We start from the raw sequence: 6,479 nt of genomic DNA, 5'->3' as shown, positions 1-6,479 counted from the left end.
TCCGCCTTCGTGGTGGTATGCAGATCTTTGTCAAGACACTTACAGGCAAGACCATTACCCTTGAAGTTGAAAGTTCAGATACAATTGACAACGTGAAGGCGAAAATTCAGGATAAGGAAGGGATTCCTCCAGACCAGCAGAGACTGATTTTCGCTGGCAAGCAACTTGAGGATGGAAGGACCCTGGCAGACTACAACACTCAGAAAGAGTCAAACCCTGCATCTTGTTCTTCGTCTGAGGGGTGGCATGCAAATATTTGTCAAGACTTTGACTGGGAAGACGATCACTTTGGAGGTTGAGAGTTCAGATACCATCGACAATGTTAAAGCAAAGATCCAAGACAAGGAAGGTATTCCCTCCCCCAGATCAGCAGAGATTGATCTTTGCTGGCAAACAACTTGAGGATGGCAGGACTCTTGCAGACTATTAACATCCAAAAGGAGTCAACTCTCCATTTGGTGTTGCGTTTGAGGGGAGGGATGCAGATCTTCGTGAAGACACTAACTGGAAAGACAAATCACATTGGAGGTGGAAAATACTATCGACAATGTGAAAGCAAAGATACAGGATAAGGAGGGGATTCCACCAGATCAACCGAGGCTCATCTTTGCTGGTAAAGCAGCTTGAGGATGGCCGCACCCTTGCAGACTACAATATACAGGAGTCTATTCTTCATCATGTCCTTAGGCTCCGTGGTGGAAACTTCTGAATTTCATGTGCGCTAATACTGCTTTTATGATGACTGTCGATGTTGCTCTGTTTTAAGACTTTTTAGTGTTTTTGTTTGGGTTTTAGCTTTCTGTTAAAAGACATCGTAATGCATTATGTTATGTTGTTTTTGCTGCAAATTAAATAAATATCAGCACATATTAGTGCTGTAATAGACGTATAGATGTGTTGGTGCTCCCCAGATGCATGGTGGTATTGAGAACTTCACAGAAACAGATAAACTATTCATGTACACACCCCATGAAGAAACCCTGACGTGTTGGACGATCAACTGCTAATAGATTGTTCTTTCGTTGATTTACGCAGTCTGTTTCTTCATGTTTCTTTTTCAAGTGTTCGGCTGAAGTTAAAAGGGGAACATAAAAGACCTTACGTCAATTGGTTCACCATATATTTATCCAAAAAAATGAATAAAAGAAAAGGAAAAAGAGAGAGTGATTAAGGAGGAGAATCAAGCATGTTCATGAGACCTATTATGACACTGTGTTCCGTCGGGGTAATTCGCGATTTAAGAGTTGTGCGAATTATGACTGGCAATTTCGCCATTTTTCTATGCGCCACCTCAGCTAATCAACCAAGGACCTATTTTCAACTAGCATTGACTACAGAGCAACTCCAAGCATCAAATATATAAAGATGAAAATAATCACCTGTTTTTCTTTTTATTTCTATTGAAATTTGTACATTATTCTTTTTTGATGACCGTGGTGTGTCCAGGTTAGCTTTTGCTCACCCCAACTAATTTCACGCAACAAGTACCAAGTAATTCTAGAATTTGAACACAATTTGTCTGTTTGAATTTTAATTAACTACTAGGTCATATACTTAACTGCTAATCTTTGCCGGTCTATATATACTGGTAGCAAAGCAAAAATACTAACTTGCTACTGGAAATTTTTGCTTTTCTGTTTATACTGATGCACTAGCTATGATGAATAACTGACTAGTCAGCGCTTTGGGATTGTTGGTGAAAATTACTTCTTTGTTTTGAAAGGTTCGATCTCATATAACACGTTACAAGTGAGAAACAGAGATTTATTGTTCTACAAACTGATATGTTGTTGGACTTCATTGTATGTGTCATGGTGAATTTGGAGGGAAGCTTACTGAAAGTAAAAGCACGAAAAAGAGAACTTTTTACATTTACAAATATGAAAGAGAAAGCTTTGCATCTTACTTTAAGACTCTGCTGATCTAATGATGTGAGATTACTGATTAAAAGATAAGTACCAGAAGCGGAAATGAGTGGTAAAATACGTTCAGAAACTCGCGCCTTCAATTTTCTCTAGACATTGAAGACTCGTTTTAGTTGTTAGAAGGATGCAAACAAGAGAGTAGAAAAGTATTAAGTGGTCAGCAGCGAGAGATTTAACTTGCTTGCTATTCTGCTTGGGTGGTGGGGGAAGGAGAGGATGCAGCAGAAGGTTAAAACTAAAATGATCCAGAAAGAATGGGCTGGTTGGTACTATTGATGTTTAAAGTCAGTTTAGTTCAAGGGAGCTTTGTGTGTATGTCATTCTTGACGACGATGGTTGCCAATTAAACGGTCAGTCACTTGGCACAAAATATACTTTCATTGTACTACATGTATATTTGAAGAGAAGTCTGAATGTGGACAAATCTCAAAATGGAAAAATAAACCATGAGATTTACTACAGTAGAAGATAAATGACTACGAGAAGCGGTGAATGATATAGAAATATGGGGAAGTTCGGATATAATTGGAACTTGAGTACAAAAACCAAAAAGTGAAGCAGTTTTAAACTATATGGCACTTTAAAAAGTAGTAGGACTAGGAGGTATTGGAATTTCTACTGTCCTTTCCAGCATAATTAAAACTTTCTTCATCGAAGGGCGAAGTGATGGTTCTTGAATGAACCAGATACTTATTTTTACCATTCGCTTGAATTGTCTTATATCAACCTCCTCGTCCCCGACTAGTTTGTCTAGCTCTCCTGCATCAAAGCAATCGCAAACCGAGTATTCAAGAATTGACTCGTTTTCATCAAGGCTCCAATCTACACACTTCCGCCTACAGATCAAAATGGACGATACTAAAACTGTAAACGTCTGCTTTCACCGTCACTGGCAGTTTTCGGTACCATTCTGGTGCAACATAGCCCTGGTCCCTCTTATTCCTGTGTAGGTTCTTGTTTGGTCTTTCTTTAAGAGCTTGGACATTCCAAAATCAGATATTTTAGCACAGAACTGATCATCCATGAGTATGTTCTGAGGCTTTATATCGCAATGGATGATTTGCGTGTCACACTCGTCATGTAAATATTGGAGACCCCTTGCAAGATCTCGAGCGATACCACACCTTCCCTCCCATGCTGGCTACTTTTCTGAATTAAATGTACATCCGTGAGTGACCCATAGCTCATGTACTCATACACCAGAAGCATTCTCGATCCATCTAGACAATAACCAAGGAGGCGGACTAGATTTCGGTGATGTGTCCTTCCAATGATTTTTATTTCAGTTTGGAACTCTGTTTCCCCTGCTACCAATTCTTTGTCTAGTCTCTTAACAACTATCACTTTCTGGTCTTCTACCAAAAGTGCTTTAAATACTGTTCCAACTGCTCCCCTCCCTAAACCTTCTTTGAAACCATTGGTTGCCTTCTCTAGTTCTGCATAGGAAAATGCTCGTGGAGCGACATCCTCACATAACTGAACATTTCTATTCTCCTGGATTTCCTGTAAGTCCAGACATGTTTTCTGTGAATGAGGAATCCAGAGAATCCTAACATCAACAAAGCAAAAACAGTCAATGCAGTGCTGGCAATTAGGATGTCTGTCCTTAGCTTTTTGCCTTTTGTTTCTTCAATCTGATTAGGCAGCCCTTCGTTGGCTAGCACATTAATGACCACCTTGACAGATGCTAGATTAGACTTAGTCATGTCTCTCCTTCCCTATCTCAGAGGCAGCCTTTGCTTTCTACGTTCTCTATCTATGAACAGAGCAGCCTCACAGTTACAATCCTGTAGACAGGCTTGTTCACAATCTTCTTTAGTTGTTCTGACCAAAACAGTATACGGAATATCTTCCCATCTTGTGTTTTTAACTACTCATTGCATAGTATTTGGAAGTGTTCGCCTTTAACCGACAGGTTTCTGCAGTGAAATTCCTTAGACAGCCTGCACTCCAATTTCCCGGCATTACAAAATCAAATCCCAGAAGACACAAACATTCAACTTGATCATCTCTATTGATACAAAAACCGTTAAACCCACAAAGGCCTTTTGGAGCACACCTATCATCTGTTGATGACCATATCTTGGAGCTGTTCTGTTGGTTCAGAGAATGTGAATAAATTCGAAGAATACCATCAGCATCAATTTTCATCATATTGATGATGGTCCTTTCACTAGGGTAGCCTCCTTTGGTTACATTTAGTAGATTCATAGTGGAATTGTGCAAGTAGAGGAGGCCGTCAGCATCAAAATTCAGTGCAACATTACTCCTATCTCCACCGAATTGTAAGTAGTAAGCATATGGGTCAATGTCTGGTGTATTGACTGGGTACTGAACAAGGTACCCATCATTTTGCATTTTGAGACGGAAAATCCCCAATGAGTCATCTGTTTCCGAGGCACTGGAGTACAGCTCTTTTCCAGGTGAGAGGTGTTGATCAGGTAAAAGGGTGTTTGTTGGATTGTCAAAACTTTGCCATATGATATTCAGATCATAATTATAGAGCACAAAGTTGCCAGTGTCCAGCATGGAAGCTGAAGCAATGGCTTGATCAGAAAGATCTACGACAGTGATTTCTTGGCCTCCTACTACTTGCACAATAAGCCTTCCATCACGAGTTAAGCGCAAGACTATGCTGCTCCGGACAACAGGACTGTTTCTGTTTGCTGTCCACACTGCTGTTTTCTTAGATATACCGATAATTGAGATTCTGACAGCATAGCCATCGGTTTGTTCATAAAACCCAAAGGAAAAACGCCTTGTGGGTGAAAACCATGATGAATTGGTAGTAGGTGTTAGAGAAGAGCCAAGAGTAATATTGAAGTTCCTTCGTTGTGCTAGTGCTATTGCATGAAATGCAGATAAGATTAATAACCATAACAAAACAGCCATAGATTTTAGCCCTTCTTTTCTTTCTTTTTCTTTTGATTTATCACAAAATTGTGATGTTGATATGCTATGCATTCAGGGATATAACTAGAACTAGGAAGATGTTGAAAATATGTCCCATAAATAAAGTAGGAATAGATATTTTTAGTAGTTTTTAATTATTAGAGTGACTTAAGAATTAGTTGTCTCTTTATTATTTGAACAGGAATTAGTTATCCCAATTTAAATTGGAGTGTAGTTAGAAATTTAGTTATAAATATATGTTTTGAGTTATTAATAAAATAATCCCCTTTGACAAAATACAATTGCAGTATTTTCTCCTCTCCAACTCTTTCTCTGTTATTTCTTTAATTTCAAAACTAAAAACCAATAATTGGTATCAAGAGCCAATTTCTTGAGGGGGATTTGTGAGAGAGAAGAATTATGAAAATAACTTTTCACAAATAGCTCTTCTTGTCTGTGATGGTGAGAATTATCATTTTTGGGTAGTAAGAATGAAGACTTATCTTGAGCCTATAGATCTTTGGGAGGTCGTGGAGGAGGATTATGTTGTTCCGCTGCCCGATAATCCCACGGTGACCCAGATCAAAATCCAAAAGGAAAAGAAAATCAGAAAATCAAAAGCAAAAGCAACTTTGTTTGCTAGTGTTTCTCCAATAATTTTCATGAGAATTATGGCCTTTAAATTAGCAAAAGAATTTGGGATTATCTGAAGGAAGAATATACCGGAGATGAAAGAATATGAGGCATGAAGATATTGAATCTAATAAGGAAATTCGAATTGCAAAAGATGAAGGAATCTGAGACCGTCAAAGAGTACTCAGACTGACTTCTTAGCATTGTTAACAAGGTAAGATTGCTTGGCAGAAAATTTAAAGATTCAAGAATTGTTGAAAAAATTCTTGTTACAGTGCCTGAAAGATACGAAGTATCATTAACTATCTTGGAAAACACAAAAGACCAGTCCAAGATTACCTTGGCAGAATTGTTAAATACATTGAAAGTGCAAGAGCAAAAGAGGCGTATGAGGAAGGATGGTATGGTTGAAGGAGCTTTGGCAGCCAACCACAAAACTCAAAGCAAGGGTAATAATTCAAAAAAACAATTACCCACCTTGCTAGCACTGTGGCAAAATAGACCATCCTCCATTTAAATGTTGAAAGAGACCAGATGCACAATGCAAGATTTGTAATCAACTTGTCCATGAACTCGTGATTTGCAAAAATAAATCTAAAAAATATGAAGCAGATGCCCAAGTTATCAAAGAAGAAAAAGAAAATCACTTATTTGTGGTAGCATATTCTTTATCTAAGAAATCTGTTTTTTGGTTCTACAAACCACATGACATATGAATTTTTTTTTAAAGAGTTTCTCCTTAAAAAAAATAAGAAAATCAGAATTCGGAATGGTGATTATATTCCTGCAGAAGGAAAAAGGAATGTTGCAATCAAAACAATTTCAGTTGATATGAGAGGCAAAAGTTTCTTATTTAATCCAACAGAAGATGCACACAAGCCTTGCAAGAACAAAGATGAATTGACAGACTTATTCAAGAGGTTAAATTCAGCCGAAGCCAAGATAATTTCTGATCCCAAGAGGAGTGTTGAAAATGTCTCAGAAATAAAGTAGGAATAGATATTTTTAGTAGTTTTTAATTATTAGAGT

General features: G+C 38.0%; 2 pseudogenes; one reads left to right on the top strand and one right to left on the bottom strand.

Annotated features, from left to right (window-relative positions):
• Positions 1–19: 19 nt before the first annotated feature.
• LOC124890456 lies at positions 20–889 on the top strand (annotated as a pseudogene).
• Positions 890–2,404: 1,515 nt separating this feature from the next.
• Positions 2,405–4,817, bottom strand: LOC124890455 (annotated as a pseudogene).
• Between the last annotated feature and the right edge of the window lie 1,662 nt (positions 4,818–6,479).

The sequence above is a fragment of the Capsicum annuum genome, unplaced genomic scaffold (assembly GCF_002878395.1).
Source record: "Capsicum annuum cultivar UCD-10X-F1 unplaced genomic scaffold, UCD10Xv1.1 ctg17859, whole genome shotgun sequence".
Taxonomy (NCBI): domain Eukaryota; kingdom Viridiplantae; phylum Streptophyta; class Magnoliopsida; order Solanales; family Solanaceae; genus Capsicum; species Capsicum annuum.
The sequence above is the reverse complement of the archived record's forward strand: the minus strand, read 5'-3'. Positions and strand labels throughout refer to the sequence as shown.